Raw genomic sequence first — 24,896 nt, 5'->3', positions numbered from 1 at the left:
AAAAAAAAGGTGGGAGGTAACTGTTCATAGAGACAGAGGCAGGGGGAATATGCATGAACTTGATAAGCATGCTACTCACTCAAGTGTCAAAGACCTACATGCATCTCTACCCAGCTATTAACCCTCTCCTTTTGTAAAATAGGTGCTCCCTGCTCCTGTTTAAGCAGAAAATCTCCTGAGGTGCTTACAGCCCATACTCTACCATCTCTTCTTTTGCCATCTCTCTCCAATATTTCTCCCAATCTCTCTTCTAATATGCTTTATCGTACCACACAAATAGCCCCAAATCTCCCCCATCCTAAAAACAAGTCCTTCTGACAAATGTTTCCTTTGGCAAACTCTTTCTTCTTTTCCACCAAGCTCCCAGGAAGGGAAGCCCATGTACTTCCGACTTCCTCCCTGCCTCAGCATCCTGGCTTAGTTTACACTGTCTCACTGGACTGCACTTCTCGAGTCAAAAACAACTTCCTGTCACATCTAGTTGGCATATTCTGGCCCCTGCTTTTTCAAGTTAGAATACCACAGTGGTTTAAGAACATCAACGATGTAGTCACGTCCAGGGTTCTCGATCTTGACTTTGCCACTTACCTTAGGCAACTTATTTCTTCTATTTTCTTATCCACGAAGAATGGTGAATAAAAATACCTATAGCACAGATTTAACTTGAAGTGAAAGTGAAAGTGTTAGTCACTCAGTCATGTCTGACTCTTTGCCAGCCCATGGACTGTAGCCCACCAGACTCCTATGTCCATGGAGTTCTCCAGGCAAGAATACTGGAGTGGGTTGCCATTTCCTTCTCCAGGGGAACTTCCTGGCCCAAGGATCAAACCCAGGTCTCCTGCATTATAGGCAGATTTTTACCGTCTGAGCCACAAGGGAAGCCCCTTAAGTTGAAGGGGCTCAAAGCACAGCCTGACATATAGTAAGAGCAACATAAGTTGTAAGCTACTCATCATTATTATTTTACTGGGCCTTTTTTAATGGTATTTAATATTATTAATAATATCCTTAAAATCCTTCAGTTTCCTTGGCTTCTCTGATATTATTCTCTTGAAGTTCTTCTCCTCCTCTGTCATCTTTTCAAGTGCCTCTTTCATTATCTGACTCTTAAGTTACTCTGGGTTCTTTTCGTTTTTCATTTGACACACTGTCCTTTGAGAAACTGTATCCACTCCCATGGTCCAAGTACCCTTATAATGAACACTTCTCTGTGCTCACTCCCTCCCTCTCTCTCTCTTTCCCTCTCCAGCTGTCTGTCATTTCACTCAACAAATAAGCATTGACAGTTATTCTCTGCCAGGCATCATGCCAAGCATTCTGACCCAGATTCCTGCCAGAGCTCCAGAGCCACAAAACCCATTTGACCTCTCTTGAGGTGTCTCAAAGGCACCTCACGTTCGAGGTGTCCAGAAGTCCCTAATCTTTCAAATGTGTTCCTCATTCCATATTCCCTGACCCAGAGACAAGGGCTTTCACTCACTAGGGTGCCCAATCCAGAATCCAAAGAGCTACACCTGAGCTCTACACCAGGACCCTCTCTGCTTCTAATTAGTGGCTAATCTCTCTCTCTTAAACATTTGTCTGTTGTATGGAGTTTGACAGGTCAGGAAGCGACAGTTAGAACTGGACATGGAACAAGAGACTGCTTCCAAATAGGGAAAGGAGTACATCAAGGCTGTATATTGTTACCCTGCTTATTTAACTTATATGCAGAGTACATCATGAGAAACGCTGGGCTGGAGGAAGCACAAGCTAGAATCAAGATTGCAGGGAGAAACATCAATAACCTCAGATATGCAGATGACACCACCCTTAAGGCAGAAAGTAAAGAACTAAAGAGCCTCTTGATGAAAGTGAAAGAGGAGAGTGAACAAGTTGGCTTAAAACTCAACACTCAGAAAACTAAGATCATCTGGTTCCATCACCTCATGGGAAATAGATGGGGAAACAGTGGAAACAGTGACAGACTTTATTTTGGGGGGCTCCAAAATCACTGCAGATGGTGACTGCAACCATGAAATTAAAAGACGCTTGCTCCTTGGAAGAAAAGCTATGACCAACCTAGACAGCATATTAAAAAGCAGAGATATTACTTTGCCAACAAAGGTCCATCTAGTCAAAGATATGGTTTTTCCAGTAGTCATGTGTGGATGTGAGAGTTGGACTATAAAGAAAGCTGAGCGCCGAAGAATTGATGCTTTTGAACTGTGGTGTTGGAGAATACTCTTGAGAGTCCCTTGGACTGCAAGGAGATCCAACCAGTCCATCCTAAAGGAAATCAGTCCTGAATATTCATTGAAAGGACTGATGCTGAAGCTGAAACTCCAATACTTTGTCCACCTGATGCAAAGAATTGACTCACTGGAAAAGACCCTGATGCTGGGAAAGATTGAAGGCTGGAGAAGAAGGGCACGACAGAGGATGAGATGGCTGGATGGCATCACCAACTCAATGGACATGAGTTTGAGTCAACTTGGGGAGTTGGCAATAGACAGGGAGGCCTGGCATGCTGCAGTCCATGGGGTCACAAAGAGTCGGATATGACTGAGCGACTGAACTGAACTGAACTGATGGAGGTTGAGTTCCCTGGGCTCTCAAGTCACAGCTATACCATTTTCTGACTCCATAACATAAGTCGTCTAGCCTCTCTAGACCTCATTTTTCTCTTCTGTAATATGGGGATGAATATTCCTTCATAAGGATGTGTGTGTGTCTGCGTGTGTGTGTTTAGTTGCTAAGTCATGTCTGACTCTTTGCAACCCCTTGGATGGTAGCCCACCAGGCTCCTCTGTCAGTGGGATTTCCTAGGCCCCACTGGTGCCACCTGGGAAGCCCAAGAATACTGGAATGGGTTGTCATTTCATTCTCCAGGGGATCTTCCCGACCCAGGGATCAAACCCACGTCGCCTGCATTGGCAGGCTTCTTTTCTGCTGAGCCACCAGGGTGCTGCCACAGGGACATGGTGAGTATTAAATGCAACAGTCCATGAACCGTACACAGCACTGTGCATAGCACATACAAAGCATTCAATAAATAAAGATTATTTTATTAGCTCATCCTCACTGACACTATATTTGTTTAAACCTCTGACCTTTTTTGGCTAGCATCCTAACCAGTCAGCAGTAGCATCCTATCCAGTCTCCTTATATCTTACCTTGTGCCTCATCAGTCCATTCTTCATACCACTACCCAAAAATCTGACATAAAACACATTAGCATAAAATAGAAATGCAGTGAACTCAGAAGTGAATAGTTCACAGCCTCTGAATTAGTCACATATGGTGGGGGGAAGTCTCCCCATATTGAATCTGTATGAAAATTAGTATCAGATCAATGGTAAAGATAAGGGTCTTGTAATCAATTTTCAAACACAAATCGCATTTCCAAAATACTGGCAAACTTCCTCCATAGCAAATACTATTCATATCCATTAAACTTGGCCAAAGTAAGTGGTTAAGGTCATTTACGAAAAGATTCTAATTCCTGATTCTTTGTTAATTGACCAAAATATAAAAGAGATGAATGTTTACAACTAAATTCAATACCAAAGGAAGCCCACTAAGAAGAGAAGCTATATAACACCAAATTTTTGATAAGCATTTTTAAAATTCAGAATTGTCAACAACCTGTAAGTTTAACGAACCTTTTCAACATGCCCTGAAAAAAAAATTGCATGAAGCAGCATTTTCTCTATTATTTATTTAACATTTTTAGTCAAATACACTTACAAAATTATTATTATTCACTCGCTAAACAAACAAGGGTACGCTAATTTTTTTTATTTTTTACCTCAAAAGTACCAGAGGGAAGAAATATTCAGAATACCTCATTTTTCATAGTTGAGTCAGCTGTGCTTTTAAAAGCTTCTGCAGCAAACCAAACCTTATGGGATAACTGATGTCTTCATTACTGCTTTCTTTGTAACTTCATCTGTCATATAATCCCATCTTGAGCTACGTTATTAAAAAGTTATAAAACGTAGAGATAGGGAGATCAAGATTAGTTCCTTCACAAATGAAACCATAAAATCAATGAAGCACCATTATTCATACATAGATAAAAGGAAATGTACAACTTTTGCTGATATTATGCCTCCAAAATACTTAAAAGGCAGAGTTTCCACATCATTGTACAAGTCCTGGTCACAAATTTCTTATCATGTGCGTGTATTTGAAGAGTTGAGAAGGCAACTTGTTCAGAGAATTTGTTAAATGGCTAAAGACAAGAGACAATTCTAAAGAGAAGGTATTTTTGAAAATTATATCTCTGTCCAAACTACAAGAATCTTATTTCCAAAATATATTTGTTAGTAAATAATGCATCAGAGTCTTCTGAAATATTTGCAACTCAAATTTATACATTCCTTAGCCCTGTCTAGAATTAAAAGTGCACAGATCTAAAGTGTTTATTTTTTGTGCAGTCTGGCTTTCAGACCATATGAAAAAAACAAACACTGGCATTTAATTTAAAATAAATTTTAACAACGAATAGGACTAATAACGTATTTAACTTCTGGCCTAATAACAGCAGTTCCCATAGGTTGCAATAAGAGAAAAACAGCAAGCATAATGTGATGAAAGAAATATACATGAATTAGATGAGATTAACAATTCTCTACAAAGCCTATTCAAACTGCTGATGAAACTTTCTGAAAGGTTACATGAATCATTTTTAACCTTTCAATTTTGGCTTACAGTTACTATATTCTTCAAAAAAATCATTAGCAATAATCAAGAGTTTCACATTATTGAGAAAAGAAATCTTGAAAGAAGCAGTAGTTTCTCTTTCATTTGACATATCAAGTCTCTTTCGACCACGTGCCCAATCTCTGGAGATAAATTCAGTAGCATGGTCTCAAGAACACCCTCTCGGTCAGTCCCATTCTCAAACCAAAGATGACGGTGCTGCCAATATATTGCTGTTACGTTATGATAGACAACCGGGGTAACATATTACTCCATTTAGTTCAACAGGCCGGATTCACCAAGGCATCTCTTTCCTTTCTATCACTCACCAACACACATTTTCTACCGCAAACTTAGCTTTACCTCCCATTCTGTGCAACAGAGGCTTGGGAACAAACATCCAATTATCCACACCATAATTATTGTCTCTACTTTATAATACTCTACAAAGGCACTGTGGTGCAGCAGAAATCACATGAAGTTTGAAATAAGGCAGATAGTGGTTAGAATCCCAAGATGACTTACTAGATATAAGCCCTTGAGAAAATTACTCAGCCTGAATCTGTATCATTATCTGTAAAATAGGAGGAACAATACTTCATCAGCAAATTTGTTGTAAAACTTAAATGTAGTATATAAAGTACCCATCCCCACCAAATAATAAATACAAAGGCATACATTAAAGCAACAAGTTTTCATTCTTTGTGCACAGCAAGGTCATGCTTTGTACTGTTATCTATAAAAAGGTAACAAGGCCTCCGTGAATTATTTAATCCCACTCCCTGCGGCCCATCACCAATCCATTCCCCACTTCTGTTGCTTTCATTCCTAGCCAGGTGATCCTATGAGAATGCCCCAAAATTCCTACATAGAAGGTATTAGGAGCCACAATCTGGTAAGAAGGAGACATTAGAAAGACTATCTTAAAGCTGAATTTGTACAATAGGGTTACTATTTTGGTTCCAGTAAAAAGAGGGATTTTTGCATTGACTTTGTGCTTGAAAAGCAAGCAACCTGACTTTATCTATGCTATATGTTACAGGAGTTTTCAGGAGGCTGATGGAGATACCAAGCACCTTAAAAAAAATCTCCCTTCTCCAGACATACAGATGGCCAACAATCACGTGAGAAGATGCTCAACATTGCCAAATATTAGAGAAATGCAAATCAAAACTACAATGAGGTACCACCTCACATCATCAGAACGGCCATCAGTAAGGTCTATATCCTGCATACCTAGAGCCAGACATCCTAGAATGTGAAGTTAAGTGGGCCTTAGGAAGCAGCACTACAAACAAAGCTAGTGGAGGTGATGGAACCCCAGCTGAGCTATTTCAAATCCTAAAAGATGAAGCTGGGAAAGTGCTGCACTCAATATGCCAGCAAATTTGGAAAACTCAGCAGTGGCCACAGAACTGGAAAAGGTCAGTTTTCACTCTAATCCCAAAGAAGGGCATTGCCAAAGAATGTTCAAACCACTGCACAATAGCACTCATTTCACATGTTAGCAAGGTAATTCTCAAAATCCTCCAAGCTAGGCTTCAACAGTATGTGAACCAAGAACTTACAGATGTACAAGCTGGATTTAGAAAAGGCAGAGGAACCAGAGATCAAATTGGCAACATCTGTCGGATCACAGAAAGAGCAAGAGAATTCCAGAAAAACATCTATTTCTGCTTCATTGACCAAAGTTTTTGACTGTGTGGATCACAACAAACTATGGAAAATTCTTCAAGAGATGGGAATACCAGACCACCTTACCCGCCTCCTGAGAAACCTGTATGTACATCAAGAAGCAACAGTCAGAATCAGACATGGAACAATGGACTGCTTCCAAATGGGAAAAGGAGTACATCAAGGCCATATATTGTCACCCTGCTTATTTAAAATATATGCAGAGTACATCATACAAGATGCCAGGCTGGATGAAACAGAGGCTGGAATCAAGATTGCCGGGAGAAATATCAACAACCTCAGATATGCAAATGACACCACCCTAATGGGAGAAATCCAAGAGGGAACTAAAGAGCCTCTTGATGAAGGTTAAAGAGGAGAGTGAAAAAACTGACTTAAAACTCAACATTCATAAAACTAAGATCATTGCATCCAGTCCCATCACTTCATGGAAAATAGATGGGGAAACAATGGAAACAGTGACAGACTTTATTTTCTTGGGCTCCAAAATCACTGCAGATGGTGACTGCAGCCATAAAATTAAAAGACGTTTGCTCCTTTAATACTTAGATAGCAGGTATGAAAAAGAAGAGACATCACTTTGCTGACAAAGGTCTGTATAGTCAGAGCTATGGTGTTTCTAGCAGTCATGTACGGATGCAAGAGTTGAACCATAAAGAAGGCTGAGCGCCAAAGAACTGAGGCTTTCAAACTGCGGGGCTGGAGAAGACTCTTGAGAGTCCCTCGGACAGCAAGGAAATCAAACCAGTCAATCCTAAAGGAAGTCAACCCTAAATATTCACTGGAAGAACTGAGGCTGATGCTGAATTTGAAGCTCCAATACTTTGGTCACCTGATGCAAAGAGCTGACTCACTGGAAAAGACCCTGATGCTGGGAAAGATTGAGGGCAGGAGGAGAAGGGGGTGACAAAGGATGAGATGGTTGGATGGCATCATTAAACTGAATGGACATGAGTTTGAGCAAACTCTGGGAGATAGTGAATGACAGGGAAGCCTGGTGTGCTGCAGTCCATGGGGTCTTCAAGAGTTGAACACAACTTGGCAACTGAACAACGACAGTGTGTTACTTTTTAATTTATTGTACGTATGTTTATTGAGTACTTACTGTGTGCCAAAAACTGAGAATAAAATGGTGAATAAAAACAGTATTTCCCCTTCCTTGGTGATGCTTGTGTACAATCAGGGGAAAGCACCACCAATCCAATTATCATCAAATTGAAAACATTAACTATGAAAAATGTTGCAAGGTAAAGAACATGATGCTGTAAGAAGGCCAATTTGCCAAAAATCAATTTGCAGCAAGCCAATTTGCCAAAAGTCAATTTTCCAAATGACTGATTCATTGAATTCCCTAACAGAAAATTCACTGAAAGATAGTTCATCCAAAACCAATTTCTAGAAAATCAATTTGATGAAAAGTAGTCTTTCAGATCATCACTTCATCAAATGACCAATTTACTGAATTATTGAGGATTTTTTGAAGTCTTAATTTCACAGAAGTTTCAATGCAGTCCTTTCATGACAGCTCTTTAACCTCAAATTTGACAGTCTGTCTGGGCTGGATATCAATTTCATGTTTTCACATTTCAGATGCCAAGTCCTTCTCTAAAGCCCAATGATCCAGTACTTTAATGTAAGCAAATGGTGGGTTGCTTCTTATATGTAGTTACTGTCTTTAGGTTTGAGCTTTTTCCAGAAAGTTTGCTGCAAAAACACATCCTTGACCTGGGTGATGCACTGGTCTCCTGAAAGTTGGTTTTTGCTAAATTGGTTTTTAGCAAATTGGTCATTCATGGAACTGACCCTAAGTTTATTGTTTCTCAGTGAAATTACCTAAAGGCAATACTTTGGAACTGGGGAATTTGGCCTTTCATGGCAGGGACAGAAGACTTTATTGAGGAAAACATAACTGAACTAAGGTCAGAAGGATAAATTTTAAAATCAACCAAGTAAAAGGAGGAAGGATCAAAAGGCAAAGAATATGCAAAAACTATTTGAAAGGGCAAAGAATGTTCAAACTACTGCACAATTGCACTCATCTCACGTGCTAGCAAAGTAATGCTCAAAATTCTCCAAGCCAGGCTTCAACAGTACATGAACGGAGAACTTTCAGATGTTCAAGTTGGATTTAGAAAAGGCAGAGTAACCAGAGATCAAATTGACAACATCCGTTCATAGAAAATGCAAGAGAATTCCTGAAAAACATCTACTTCTGCTTCATTGACTACACTAAAGTTTTTGACTGTGTGGATCACAACAAACTTTGGAAAATTCTTAAAGAGATAGGAATATCAGACCATCTCCTGAGAAATCTGTATGCAGGTCAAGAAGCAACAGTTAGAACTAAACATGGAACAACAGACTGGTTCCAAATTGGGAAAGAAGTATGTTAAGGTTGTATATTATCAGCCTGCTTATTTAACTTATAAGCAGAGTACATCATGTGAGATGCAGGGCTAGATGAAGCACAAGCTGGAATCAAGATTGCCGGGAGAAATATCAGTAACCTCAGCTATACAGATGACACCACCTTAATGGCAGAAAGCTAAGAGGAACTAAAGAGCCTCATGAGGAAAGTGAAAGAGAGTGAAAAAAGCTGGCTTAAAACTCAATATTCATAAAACGAAGATCATGGCATCTGGTCCCATCACTTCACGGCAAATAGATGGGGAAACAATGGAAACAGTGACAGACTTTCTTTTCTAGCGCTCCATGAAATTAAGACGCTTGCTCCTTGGAAGAAAAGTTATGACCAACCTAGACAGCATATTAAAAAGCAGAGACATTACTTTGCCAACAAAGGTCTGTCCAGTCAAAGCTATGGTTTTTCCAGTAGTCATGTATGGATGTGAGAGTTGGATCATAAAGAAGGCCAAATGCTGAAGAACTGATGCTTTTGAACTGTGGTGATGGAGAAGACTCTTGAGAGTCCCTTGGACTGCAAAGAGATCCAACCAGTCCATTCTAAAGGAGATCAGTCCTGGGTGTTCATTGGAAGGACTGATGCTGAAGCTGAAGCTCCAATACTTTGCCCCCCTGATGTGAAGAACTAACCATTGAAAAACACCGTGATGCTGGGAAAGGCTGAAGGCAGAACAGGATGACACAGGATGAGATGGTTGGATGGCATCATGGACTCGATGGATATAAGTTTGAGCAAGCTCTAGGAGTTAGTGATGGACAGGGAAGCCTGGTGTGCTGCAGTCCATGGAGTCGCAAAGAGTCAGACACAATTAAGTTACTGAACTGAACTGACTAATCTGAAAGGAAGAAGCACTGAAATCAGGAGAGTTTGCAGAATGGTCAGTGTGGGTCAAGTACAAAGAACATGTGGGGAGCATAGTATGAACTGAGTCCAGAGATATGGCTGGGAGCTAGACCATGCTGCATCTCATAGACCGTAATAAAAATCTCTGTTCTTTGAAAAATGTGGAATTTTAATACATTTTATGTACAGGAATGATATGACCAGATTACACTTTAAAAGATTATTCTGCAAGTGGTGTGGATACCATGTTTTAAGAATGTGGTGGTATAGGCTATTTTCTTACCTGGAAATTTATTATTGAAGTAGTTCAGAAGAGAGAAGGTAGTACTTAGACTAGGGAACAGAAAACAGTGGAGAAAGTTATTTAAGAGGTCAAAACAGCATAATCTGTTATGCAGTGTTTGACATGGAGATGAAAAAGAGGAATGTAGGGAAATGTCTCGGACAACTCCTAGATTTCTGGTTTGCATAGCTAGATTGTGGTGCCATTCCTCAGAAAGGGAAAACTAGAAGACCAGATTCGTATAAGATCCTCTCAGTGTATTGCTGTATATTTGTACATTTTAGCTATCTATCAGAATATCTTCTTTCAAACTTTAAGTTACTGAGAAATGAAATGTGAATTTAATTGAGTCTGGATACATTGAGTCTGTTGCTGTTGTTCAGTTGCTAAGTTGTATCCGACTCTTTTCAACTTCAGGACTGCAGCACACCAGGCTTCCCTGGTCCTTCACTCTCTCTCAGAGTTTCCTCAAACTCACATCCATTGTGTCAATGATGCCATCCAACCATCTCATCCTCTGTCGTCCCCTTCTCCTCCTGCCTTCGATTTTTCCCCAAACCAGAGTCTTTTCCAATGAGTCAGCTCTTCGCATCAAGTGGCCAAAGTATTGGAGCTTCAGCTTCAGCATCAGTCCTTTCAATGAATGAATATTGAAAGTTGATTTCTTGTTGGATTGATTGGTTCAATCTCTGTGCTGTCCAGGGACTCTCAAGAGCCTTCTCCAGTGCCCTGTATGTGTGGGTATTCCATAAATCATAATCATCTTCATCCAGCCTCCATCATTACTAGATTTGGTGCAACTGACTTAGTCTCTCTGTGCCCCAGTTTCCTCAGCCTTAAAATGGAAATAATACCAGTGCCTGCCCGGGAAGAAACTAGCTAGCAGTGTTTCCACAATCCATTCTCTCCCTTTACTGAAGGGAGGCCCCTAGAAAAGAGGGACACTGACCTAGTTGAACCTCCTTATGAACATAATGACAAATCTCCTAGCAAATCTGAAGCAAAGTCAATTATGCCAAATTATCATGTCACCCAATGATGCCAGTGAGATCTCTGACTCTTGTCTGACTGGAGAATACAATCTTTGTGTTAAGATTACTACATCAGAGGACACTAGTGAGGACTAAATGAGTCCATGCTTGTGAAAATGGAGTGCCAACTCGGTTAGCAGGCACTCATTAAGCTGGCGACTATTAATAATATATTATTATAATACCAAAAAACAGTAAGAGCTATCATTTACAGAGTGCATATTATGTGACCGGCAATTAAGCTAAGGGTCTTCCAGGGATTATCTCATTTAATCACCAAAAAAGCCCTAAGTTCTATGTTTTTACCATTATATAAGAAGCCTGAAGCCCGGAGGTTAGTTTTCCCAGTCATACAGCTAGGGAATTGTGGTACTAAGTTTTACACCCAGGCAGTCTAACTCACCAGTTGAGCTCTTGTCCCTAATTCCAAATAACACTGCCTTGCTACACTCCCGCCTCTGAAAGCTCACTACAGTGTCCGTCCGGGTACTATTTTAGTATGATGAAAGCACAATTTATTAAGAAGCACCAAAATGGCACTCAAAATGTTAATATAGTTTCTAAATATACATGAGTTCCATTGAGGGAGCTGCTAACCTCAGGAGAAGTAAAAACAGAGAAAACTATTATTTTTACTCCATTTCTCAACATGTAATGACCATTTGATATTCCACTGAGCACAGCCCCCTTGTGCTGCCCCCAAAAGAGGCATAGGGCTGGTCAGTTATGAAACCATGAAATAAAACTGGAATTGTAGGAAAATTACCACAAGGTTTGGTGAGTTTTTCTCTCTATGCTCATATCACTTAAGTTATTTTATCTCCTTATTGTTATCTTATAAACAACAATAGGGATAAACAAAGCAAAAGAAGAGATGCAAGTTAACTCAACTTTGCGTACAGCAATAATTAACAAATATGGCTAAAATATTATTTTGGAGGGTGAAAGAGTATTGATTTGAAATCACGTTTAGAAATGACATAGGCTTTCCACAGCCTCTATTACATAAAAGTTATAAGCCACAGGCACTCAATTTAGTCTTGTTTCATTCATTACGGCTGTTCCCTTTTTAATAAAATCATCTGTATATTGGACACGAAATCTTATTCCCATGAATTTTACAACACACACAATCCTGAGAATAAAATAACTATATATCAGTGTCCCTGGCACTGACACAGGAAAGTGGAAGATTATCTAATGTTACCCAAGAAGCATTATGGTAGCCATGTTCCTGCCGATTGTGGTTTTCAGTCTAGATATCAAACAGGAAGCATTTTTCCTGCTAAACGGAGCAGACCACAGCCTTGAAGAAAACAGGACATGGCAAAGAGAACCAGGTGCACAGAAGCCATGTGAGCAAAGGGCCATATTTAAAGTAAGCTCTGCTCTAGGAACTTCAGATGCATAGGCAAAGACATTTCTGTAAATAGTTAAAGGCTTTGATACAAAAAAGGTCACCATTCTATGGCAGATTTGAATGGAACCCTCCAAAATATGATCAGGAAGACCTGGAAGAAAATAAATCTAGATTGGACCAGAACACAGAAGAAAGCTTATTAAGAAGGAAAATAAAATTGGCATCAGTATCCCATTTGTGAATAATTCATACTTAAATGTTATATAACTATATGGAAGTTAACTGTACATGAATATGCATATTTGTTGTTCTGGAAATCCCAATATGAAGAAATTCTCTAAGTATCATTGGAGATACCAGAACTGAAAGGACCTATTGGGAGATGTAATCTGCCATGGGCAGTTAGCATCCTGCACTTTTTTTGCAAGGTGTGAAACGCGTGCAAAGCTCTGACTACTCTCTGCTCAGGCCATTTCTCAAAATTGTGTTTGCAGAGACCAATCTTGAGAGAGAAGGTAATGCACCCATCACAAAGAAACAGCAGGCTTGCTTGCTGCTTGCTATAAAAACCATGGATCCCCAAGTTTGGCTAGAATATAACTGACTGCATGTGTCAGCTCCCCACTAGGCCCTCCCAGGGTACTCTCACATGAATGAGGGGCAAGGGGAACTAACACCAACATACTGATGCTCATGCATTGATAAAACAGTAACATGCTTGCTGTTAGCTTGCAAGCATGGTAAAATCAAATTCCAGAACTGAAAAATCCTGCCTGTCCTTATAATAAATTTCTGGGGCCCAGAATAAGAGAAGTAAGCAGCATCTTTCATAATATGTCTTGGTTTTTCAAAATAGGCTTTATTTTTTAGAGCAGTTTTGAGGCTTCAAGTAAAATTCCCCAGAAAGTTTAAAGGAATTTCCTATTCCTCCAGGTTTATACACTATCATTAACTAAATGTGACACACTTGTTACAATCAATGAAACAATATGATACATTAGGGTTTACTTTTATGTCCTACATTCAGTGGGTTTAACAAATGCATAATGGCATGTCCATCATTAGAGTATCACATAGAATAGTTTCACTAACATAAAAATTTCCTGTGGTCTACTTATTCAACTCCTCTTTCCCCTAACTTCTGGAAACCACTGATTCTCTTTATTCTCTCCTTGGTTTTGTCTTTTCCAGAATTTCATACAGTGGGGATTATAAAATACAAAACATGTATCCTTTTCAGACTTGCTTGTTTCACTAAGCAATATGCATTTTCCCCCATGTCTTTCCACGGCTGGATAGCTCATTTAATTTCATCACTTTGTGATCAGAGAAGATACTTGTGTGCTCTTTGAAACTACTGAGAATGTGTTATATACATAACCGGGAAATTTTCCCATGTGACCTTGAGAAGAATGTTTTGCTATTTTTGTTGGATACAGTGTTCTGTATGTATTTATTAGATCTTGTTAGTGTATTGTGTTAAGTCTTCTATTTCCTTACTTAACCTCTGTCTGTTCTATCCATTATCGAGAGTGTACTGAAGTCTTCCAACTATTATAGAACTGTTTCTCCTTTTATTTTTTCTGGTTTTATAATTGACATACAACATTGAATTAGTTTAAGGTGTGCAACAATGATTTGACATGCGTATATACTGCAACGGAGATGGCACCCCACTCCAGTACTCTTGCCTGGAAAATCCCATGGATGGAGGCGCCTGGTAGGCTGCAGTCCATGGGGTCGCTAAGAGTCAGACACAACTGAGCAACTTCACTTTCACTTTTCACTTTCATGCATTGGAGAAGGAAATGGCAACCCATTCCAGTGTTCTTGCCTGGAGAATCCCAGGGACGGCGGGGCCTGGTGGGCTGCCGTCTATGGGGTCGCACAGTCGGACACGACTCAAGTGACTCAGCAGTAGCAGCATATACTGCAAAATGATTAGGACAGTAAGTTTAGTTAATACTTCCCTGGTAGCTCAGAGGTTAAAGCGTCTGCCTGCAATGTGGGAGACCCAGGTTCGATCCCTGGGTTGGGAAGATCCCCCCCTGGAGAAGGAAATGGCAACCCACTCCAGTATTCTTGCCTGGAGAATCCCATAGACTGAGGAGCCTGGTGGGCTACAGTCCATGGGGTCGCAAAAAGTCGGACACGACTGAGTGACTTCGCTTTTCTTTCATATAGCTACAGGTTTTTTCTTGTGATGAAAACTTGTGAGACTCACTCTCAGCAACTTTGAAATATACAATATGGTATTTGTAACTGTATTCACCATCCATATATTACATCCACAAAACTTATACTGGAAGTTTGCACCTTTTGACCACCTTCACTCTTTTCCCCTACCCTCAACCTCTGCCTCTGGCAACTACCAATCTGCTCTCTGTTTCTGAGTTTGATTTTTTTAGATTCCACATATAAATAAAATCATTCAGTATTTGTGTTTACCTGATGTACTCCACTTAGCATTATGCATAGCTCACTTTAATTCTGTTTTGCTTCATATATTTTGATGGTCACCAAGTGCCTAAGTGTTTGTTACATCTTCTTGTTGCATTTAAACTTTTCTAAATGTTTTTGTCTCTTGTAACCTTTTTTGATGTAATGTCTATTTTGTCTGATAGAAGTAGAGCAACACTTTCTCTCTTTTGGTTACTATTTTCATAGAATATCGTTTCCCATTCCTTCACTTTCAATCTGTTTGTACCTTTGGATGTAAAATAAACCAATTGGAGACAGCATACAGTTGGATTACGTGTTTTTAATCCACTCTTCTGATCTCTGTTCTTGTCATTCACATGTAAGTACTAATAAGGAGTACTATCATTTCTTCCAGCCTAATTAAGATATAATTGACATAACACTGTGCAGACTTCGGAGAAGGCAATGGCACCCCACTCCAGTACTCTTGCCTGGAAAATCCATGGACAGGGGAGCCTTGTAGGCTGCAGTCCATGGGGTCGCTAAGAGTCGGACACAACTGAGTGACTTTACTTTCACTTTTTACTTTCATGCATTGGAGAAGGAAATGGCAACCCACTCCAGTGTTCTTGCCTGGAGAATCCCAGGGACGGGGGAGCCTGGTGGGCTGCTGTCTATGGGGTCGCACAGAGTCAGACACGACTGAAGCGACTTAGCAGCAGCGGCAGCAGCAGTGTAGACTTAGATTAGGGTATACAATGTGATCCTTTGTTACACATATATACGTGAAATATTTACCATAGTAAGATTGTTAAAATAGTCCTCCTCTCACACAATTACCTTTGCTTTTGTTGTTGGGGTGACAATGGTTAGAACTCTACTCTCACAGCAACTCCCTAGCGTACAACACGCTAACGTTAACTAGAGTCCCCTTGTACTACCTTAGATCCACAGGATTTACTCTTCTAACTGGAGTCTGTACTATTTAACCAACATCTCCCTATATCCTCTATTCCTCAGCCCCCGGCAATTACCATTCTCCTACTGAGCGACTGATCTGATCTGATCCAATCTTTCTGTTTCTAGGAGTTTGTTACTGTTGGATTCCAGGAGTTTGCTACATTTAGATTCCACGAGTGAGGTCATAAAGCATTTATTTTTCTTTCCCTGACTCATTTCACTTAGTAAAATGACTTCAATGTCTATCCATTTGTCACAAATCGCAAGGTTTCTTTTACATGGATAAATAATATTCCACTCTACAAATATACCTCATGTTCTTTGTCCATTCATCTGTCAGTGAACACCTAGGTTATTTCCATGTCTTGACTGTTGTGAAGAACAACAGTGAACATGAAGGTATAGGTATAGCTTTGAGATAGTGATTTCATTTCAATACACACTCATCAGTAGGATGGGTGAATCATATTATATTTGTATCTTTAATCTTTTGAGAAACCGCCATACTTTTCCAATTGTGGTTATACCAATTTACACAGGAATAAAGGTTACTAAGAGTATTGTCAAAAGAACGTACTGGTCATAGCAAACACCCTCTTCCAACAACACAAGAGACAACTCTACACATGAACATCACCATATAGTCAATATCAAAATCAGATTGATTATATCTTTCAGCCAAAGATGGAGAAGCTCTACACAGTCAGCAAAAACAAGACCAGGAGCTGACTGTGGCTCAGATCATGAATTCCTTATTGCAAAATTCAGACTTAAAATTGAAGAAAAGTAGAGAAAACCACTAGACCATTCAGGTATGGCCTAAATAAAATCCCTTTCCATTATACAGTGGAAGTGACAAATAGATTCAAGGGATTAGATCTGATAGACAGAGTGCCTTAAGAACTATGGACAGAGGTTCATGACAATGTACAGGAGGCAGGGATCAAACCACCGCCAAGAAAAAGAAATGCAAAAAGGCAAAATGGTTGTCTGAGGAGGCTTTATGAATAGCTGAGAAAAGAAGACAAGCCAAAGGCAAAGGAGAAAAGAAAAGATATACCCATTTGAATGCAGAGTTCCTAAGAAAGGCAAAGAGAGATAAGAAAGCCTTCCTCAGTGATCAATGCAAAGAAATAGAGGAAAACAATAGAATGGGAAAGACTAGAGATATTGTCAAGAAAATTAGAGATACCGAGGGAAATTTTCATGCAAAGATGGACACAATAAAGGACAGAAATGGTATGGACCTAACAAAAGCAGAAGATATAAAGAAGAGGTGGCAACAATACACAGAAGAACTATACAAAAATGATCTTCACGGCCCAGATAAGCATAATGGTGTGATCACTCACCTAGAGCCAGACATCCTGGAATGTGAAGTCAAGTGGGCCATAGGAAGCAAAACTATGAACAAAGCTAGTGGAGGTGACAGAATTCCAGTTGAGCTATTTCAAATCCTAAAAGTTGATCCTGTGAAAGTGCTGCACTCAATATACCAGCAAATTTGGAAAACTCAGCAGTGGCCACAGGACTGGAAAAGGTCAGTTTCATTCCAATCCCAAAGAAGGGAAATGCCAAAGAATGTTCAAACTACTGCACAATGGTACTCAACTCAAACACTAGCAAAGTAATGTTCAAAATTCTCCAAGCCAGGCTTCAACAGTATGTGAACCGTGAACTTCCAGATGTTCAAGCTGAATTTAGAAAAGGCAGAGGAACCAGCAATCAAATTGCCAACATCTGCTGGATCATCAAAAAAGCAAGAGTTGAGAAAAACATCTACTTCTGCTTTATTGACTATGCCAAAGCCTTTGACTGTGTGGATCACAATAAACTGTAGAAAATTCTTAAAGAGATGGGAATATGAGACCACTTGATCTGCCTCCTGAGAAATCTGTATGCAGGTCAAGAAGCAACAGTTAGAACTGGACATGGAATAACAGACTGGTTCCAAATCAGGAAAGGAGTACGTCAGGGTGTATATTGTCACCTTGCTTCTTTAACTTATATACAAAGTGGTGGTGGTGGTGGTGTAGTCACTAAGTCATGTCCAACTCTTGTGACCCCATGGACTGTAGCCCACCAGGCTCCTCTGTCCATAGGATTTTCCAGGCAAGAATAAAAGGGTGGATTGCCATTTCCTTCTTCAAGGGATCTTCCCGACCCAGGAATTGAATCCAGGTCTCCTGCACTGCAGGCAAATTCTTTACCGACTGAGCTATGAGGGAACATCATGAGAAATGCTGGACTGGATGAAGTACAAGCTGGAATCAAGATTGCCGGGAGAAATATCAATAACCTCAGATATGCAGATGACATCACCCTTATGGCAGAAAGAGAAGAAGAACTAAAGAGATTCTTGATGAAACTGAAAGAGGAGAGTGAAAAAGCTGGCTTAAAACTCAACATTCAGAAAACTAAGATCATGGCATCTGGTCCCATCAGTTCAGTTCAGTTCAGTTCAGTTCAGTCGCTCAGTCATCACTTCATGGCAAATAGATGGGGAAACAGTGGAAACAGTGACAGACTTTATTTTTCTTGGGTTGCAAAATCCCTGCAGACGGTGACTGCAGCCATGAAATGAAAAGACACTTGCTCCTTGGAAGAATAGTTATGGCCAACCTAGATAGCATATTAAAAAGCAGAGATATTACTTTGCCAACATAGGTCTGTCTAGTCAAAGCTTTGGTTTTTCCAGTAGTCATGTATAGATGTGAGACTTGGACTATAAAGAAAGCTGAGCACCGAAGAATTGATGCTTCTGAAGTGTGGTGCTGGAGAAGACTATTGAGAGGCCCTTGGACTTCAAGGAGATCTAACCAGTCCATCCTAAAGGAGATCAGTCCTGGGTGTTCATTGGAAGGACTGATGCTGAAGCTGAAACTCCCAACACTTTGGTCACCTGATGCAAAGAACTGACTCATTGGAAAAGACGCTGATGCTGGGAAAGATTGAAGGTGGGAGGAAAAGGGGATGACAGAGGATGAGATGATTCAGTGGCATCAATGACTCAATGGACATGAGTGTGAGTAAACTCTGGGAGTTGGTGATAGACAGGGAGGCCTGGCGTGCTGCAGTCCATGAGGTTGCAAGAGTCAGACATGACTGAGCGACTGAACTGACTAAACAATTTACATTCCCACAAACAGTGTACCAGATTTCTTTTTCTACACATCCTTGCCAGCATATGTCTTTCTGAGAACAATCATCTTAACAGATGAGAGATAGTATCTCATTGTGGTTTTGATTTGCATTTTCCTGATAGTGACACAGAGCTTCTTTTCATATGCTTTTTGGCCATTTGTATGTTTCCTTTGGGAAAAAGACTGATTTTTGCTTTTCTTACTTGTGTCTTGGGATTCACATCCAAAAAATGTCATTGCTAAGACCTATGTCAAGGAGCTTTTTCTGTTTCCAAAAAAGTTTCATAATTTCAGGTGTTATGTTATTTAATTCATTTTGAGTTACACATTGTGAATGACAGGAGGGTGTAGCTTCATTCTTTTGCATGTGAATATCCAATTCACCCAACATCATTTACTAAAGAAACTATCTTTCCCCATTGAGTATGCTTGGCTTCCTAGTTGGCCATATATGCATGGGTTTATTTCTGGGCTCTCAATTATGACCTATTGGTCTATGTGTCTGTTTTCTGCCAGAACTATACTGTGTTTATTACCATAGCTTTGTAATATAATTTGAAATCAGAAATTGTGATGCCTCCAGCTTTCCGAGATACCTTTAGCTAGTTGAGGTCTTTGTGATTCCACATAAAATTTAGGATAGTTTCTTCTATTTCTCTGAAAAACACCATTGGAATTTTGATAGAGATTGCATTAGATCTATGCATGTTTGAGATTAGTGGTCCCCAACCTTTTTGGCACCAGGGCCCAATTTCATGGATGATAGTTTCTCCACAGACCAAGGGGATGGGGTGGTTCATGTGGTAATGTGAAAAATGGGGAGTGGCAGTTAAAGTGCCACTCACTTGCCCATTGCTCACTTCCTGCTGTGAGGCCTGGTTTCTAAGAGACCACAGACTGATAACAGTTGGGGCCCCCTGGGTTTAGGTAGTATGGCCATTTTGATAACATTAACTCTTTAGATCCATGGACATGGAATATCTTTCCTTTTATTCATGTCTTCAATTTCTTTGATCAATGTCTCAGTTTTTGGAGTACAGACCTTTCACTTTCTAGATTACATTTATTCCTAGATATTTTATTGTTTTTGATCCTACAAATGAGACTTTTCTTTTTCACACAGTTCATCATTATAGAATTCCAAATAATTTTTGTATATTTATTCTGTATTCTGCAACTTTACTTAATTCATTTCTTAATTCTAACAGTTTTTGGTGGATTCTTTAGGATATTCTACATACAAGATCATGTCACCATCAAACAGTTTTATTTTTTTCCTTCTTAACATAAATGTTTTTTATTTCTTTGTCCTGCCTAATTGCTCTGGCTAGGAGTTCCAGTACTATGCTGAATAGAAATGGTGACAGTGGTCACCCTTGTTCTAATTTTAGAGGGAAAGGTTTTGATTTTTCACCATTGACTATGAAGTTAGTTGTCGGTTTGTCATGTATGGCCTTTATTATGTTGAGGAAGTTCCTTCTATACTCAACTTTTCTGTTTTTACCATGAAAAAAATTTTGTCAGCTGCTCCTTCTGCATCTAATGAGGTGATCATATGATTTTTGTCTTTCATTCTATTAACGTGGTATATTATATTTATTAATTTGTGTATATTAAGCCATACTTTCATCCCAGATATAAAAATCACTTGATCATGGTGTATGATCCTTTCAGTGCACTGTGGAACTCGATTTGATCTTCTTTGTTAAGGATTTTTACACCTACAATCATCAGAAATATTGGCCTGTAGTTTTCTTCTTTTGGCTTTGGTATCCAGGTAATGCTGGCCTTATAAAATAAATTTGGGAGTGTTCACTCCTCTTAAATTTTTTGGAAGAGGCTGAGAAGAACTGGCATTAGTTCATTGTTAAATGTTTGGTAGAGTTCACCAGTGAAGCCATCTGTTCATGGTCTTTGATTGGGAGTTACATGATTACTGATTCAGTCTCCTTGTCTGTTCGAATGATCTGTCTTCATGGTTCAGTCGGTAGGTTGTACTTCTGTCATGTTGCTTTGTTTTCTGTATGTCTTAAACATTTTTGTCATCCATTTCCTATATTACTGTCCTCTTTTGTGTTTGTGCTTAGTCACTCAGTTGTGTCTGACTCCTTGCGACCCCAAGGTTCTCTCATTGTCTTTGGCACTTCTATGGGTTGTTTAAAATGGAAGGTTTTTTATAGGAAGAAGGGTGGGGAAGGGAGCTATTAGCAACAGAACAGAAGGATTACTTTAGGCTGGAGGACATTTTGGGGTGAGTGGGGAGGAACCACAGGGTTTTATCATGCAGATTGCCTCTCTTCCTCTAGGGGATGGAGAAGGCCCACAGTGGCACATTGCCTCTGGTCAGATTGGTGCTGACGGAAAATTCCAGACTTGTTGATTAAGGGCAAACCATCCTTCAGTTCAGTTCAGCTCAATCGCTCAGTTGTGTCCGACTATTTGTAACCCCCTGGTTGCAGCACGCCATGCAACCTTTGGTGAAGGCTTCCCTGTCCTTCACCAAAACCCAGAGCTTGCTCAAACTCAAGTCCATCAAGTTGGTGATGCCATCCAACCATCTCATCCTCTGTCGCTCCCTTCTCCTCCTGCCATCAATCTTTCCCAGCATCAGGATCTTTTCAAATGAGTCAGTTCTTCGCATCAGGAGGGAAAAGTACTGGAGCTTCAACTTCAGCATCAGTCCTTCCAATGAATATTCAGGACTGATTTCCTTTAGGATAGACTGGTTTGATTTCCTTGCTGTCAGAAGGACTCTCAAGTTCAAAAGCACCACAGTTCAAAAGCATCAATTCTTCGGTGCTCAGCTTTCTTTATGGTCCCACTCTCACATCCATACATGACCACTGGAAAAACCATAGCCTTGACTGGACAGACCTTTGTCGGCAAAGTAAATCTCTTCTTTTTAATATGCTATCTAGGTTCGTCATGGCTTTTCTTCCAAGCAGTAAGCATCTTTTAATTTCATGGCTGCAGACACCATCTGCAGTGATCTTGAAACCCAAGAAAAAATCTGTCACTGTTTCCATTGTTTCCCCATCTATTTGCCATGAAGTGATGGGACCAGAAACCATGATCTTAGTTTTCTGAATGAGTTTTAAGCCAACATTTTCCTTTTTCATTTTCCTCTTTCATCAACAGGCTCTACATTGTCTTTGCATTCTAGATAAGAGTGCTGTCATCAGACTATCTGAGGTTATTGATATTTTTCCCAGCAATCTTGATTCCAGCTTGTGCTTCATCTATCCCAGCATTTTGTATGATGTACTTTTTATGAAAGTGAAAGAGGAGAGTGAAAAAGTTGGCTTAAAGCTCAACATTCAGAAAACTAAGATCATGGCATCCAGTCCCATCACTTCATGGCAAACAGATGGGGAAACAGTGGAAACAGTGTCAGAGTTTATTTTTCTGGGCTCCAAAATCACTGCAGCTGGTGATTTCAGCCATGAAATGAAAAGACGCTTACTCCTTAGAAGGAAAGTTATGACCAACCTAGACAGCATATTAAAAAGCAGAGACACTACTTTGTCAACAAAGGTCTGTCTGGTCAAGGCTATGGTTTTTCCAGTGGTCATGTATAGATGTGAGAGTTGTATTATAAAGAAAGCTGAGTGCCAAAGAATTGATGCTTTTGAACTGTGGTGTTGGAGAAGACTCTTGAGAGTCCCTTGGACTATAAGGAGATCCAACCAGTCCATCCTAAAGGAGATCAGTCCTGGGTGTTTATTAGAAGGACTGATGCTGAAGCTGAAATTCCAATACTTTGGCCACCTGATGTGAAGAGCTTACTCATTTGAAAAGACCTTGATTCTGGGAAAGATTGAGGGCAGGAGGAGAAGGGGACGACAGAGAATGAGATGATTGGATGGCATCACCGACTCAATGGACATGGGTTTGAGTGAACTCTGGGAGTTGGTGATGGACAGGGAGGCCTGGCGTGCTGCGGTTCATGGGGTCACAAAGAGTCGGACACGACTGAGCGACTAAACTGAACTGAACTGAACTGAACTGAACTCTGCATATAAGTTAAATAAGCAAGGTAACAATATACAGCCTTGATGTATGCCTTTCCAAATTTGGAACCCGTCTGTTGTTCCATGTCCAGTTCTACCTATTGCTTCTTGACCTGCATACAGGTTTCTCAGGAGGCAGGTCAGGCGGTCTGGTATTCCCAACTCTTTAAGAATTTTCCAGTTTGTTGCCATCCACACAGTCAAACTTTAGTGTAGTCAATGAAGCAGAAGTAGATGGTTTTCTGAAATTCTCTTGCTTTTTCTATGATCCAACAGATGTTGGCAATTTGATCTCTGGTTCCTCTGCCTTTTCTAACTCCAGCTTGAACATCTGGAAGTTTTCTCTTCACAAATTGTTGAAGCCTAGCTTGGAGAATTTTTAGCATTACTGTGCTAGTGTGTGAGTTGAGTGCAACTGTGCAGTAGTTTGAACATTCTTTGGCATTGCCTTTCTTTGGGAATGGAATGAAAACTGACCTTTTCCAGTCCTGTGGCTATTGCTGAGCTTTCCAAATTTGCTGGCATAGTGAGTGCAGCACTTTCACAGCATCATCTTTTAGGATCTGAAATAGCTCAACTGGCATTCCATCACCTCCACTAGCTTTGTTCCTAATGATTCTCCCTAAGGCCCAGTTGACTTCACACTATAGGATGTCTGGCTCTAGGTGAGTGATCATACAGTTGTGGTTATCTGGGTCATTAAGATCTTTTTTGTATAGTTCTTCTATGTATTGTTGCCACCTCTTCTTAATATCATCTCCTTCTGTTAGATCCAAACCACTCCTGTCCTCTATTGTGCCCATCTTTGCTGAACTGTTCCCTTGGTATCTCTAATTTTCTTGAAGAGATCTCTAGTCTTCCCCATTCTATTGTTTTCCTCTATTTCTTTGCATTGATCACTGAGCAAGGATTTCTTATCTCTCCTTGCTATTCTTTGGAACTCGGCATTAAGATGGATATATCTTTCCTTTTCTCCTTTACCTTTGGCTTCTCTTCTTTTCTCAGCTATTTGTAAGACCTCCTCATACAGCCATTCTGCCTTTTTGCATTTCTTCTTCTTGGGAATGGTTCTGATCACTGCCTCCTGTACAATGTTACGAACCTCTGTCTACAGTTCTTCAGGCACTCTATAATGTCTAATCCCTTGAATCTATTTGTCACTTCCAATGTATAATCGTGCCAGTTCACATCTACTAGGATCGCTAGTGAAAGTGAAAGTCACTCAGTCGTGTCCAACTCTTTGCAACCCCATGGACTATACAGTCCAGGGAATTCTCCAGGCCAGAATACTGGAGTGGGTAGCCTTTCCCTTCTCCAGGGGATCTTCCCAACCCAGGGATCGAACCCAGGTCTCCTATATTGCAGGTGGATTCTTTACCAGCTGAGCCACAAGGGAAGCTTCAAGCTGGTTTTAGAAAAGGCAGAGGAACCAGAGATCAAATTGCCAACATCTGCTGGATCATCGAAAAAGCAAGAGAGTTCCAGAAAAATATCTATTTCTGCTTTATTGACTATGCCAAAGCCTTTGACTGTGTGGATCACAATAAACTGTGGAAAATTCTGAAAGAGATGGAGAAATGTAAGAAAACTCATCAAGATATAAATATATTCCAATTACAGTAAAGGAAAATAACACATAGTCCCTACAGATTTATAATGCCACTAAAAATCTTATTTCCTGTCTAATTTCTCTTTAACAATACTGATATATGCCAAATGAGCATATCCCCAAAGAGACTTTTTTTTTTTTTTAACTAAAACCAAGATTCATTATTTAATAATTACTGAGTGCTGAGTACTGGGAGATATTGTGCTGGGTGCTGGGTAAGGAGCAGGAAGAAAGATAAAACATGACAAGTAGCCTCAAAGAACTTACTTTCTAAGGTAGAAAAAAGACATTCAAAAATTACAGAAAAAAATAATATAATTGTGATAGGTGCTTGAGAGGAATACAGGATGATCTGAGGATATTTTATAGAATACTTGATCTATTTTGTGAGGTTAGGTAAAATTTCCCCTGAAGACAGGACATTTAAATT

General features: G+C 39.9%; 1 long non-coding RNA gene across 3 annotated transcripts in view; it reads right to left on the bottom strand.

Annotated features, from left to right (window-relative positions):
• LOC132342581 (uncharacterized) overlaps positions 1-24,896 on the bottom strand; it is a 100,857-nt gene that overhangs the window by 66,311 nt on the left and 9,650 nt on the right. The window lies entirely within an intron of this gene.

This window comes from Bos taurus, chromosome 17 (assembly GCF_002263795.3).
Source record: "Bos taurus isolate L1 Dominette 01449 registration number 42190680 breed Hereford chromosome 17, ARS-UCD2.0, whole genome shotgun sequence".
Classification (NCBI taxonomy): Eukaryota; Metazoa; Chordata; class Mammalia; order Artiodactyla; family Bovidae; genus Bos; species Bos taurus.
Note: the sequence above shows the minus strand (reverse complement) of the source record. Positions and strands in the feature narration are given on the sequence as shown.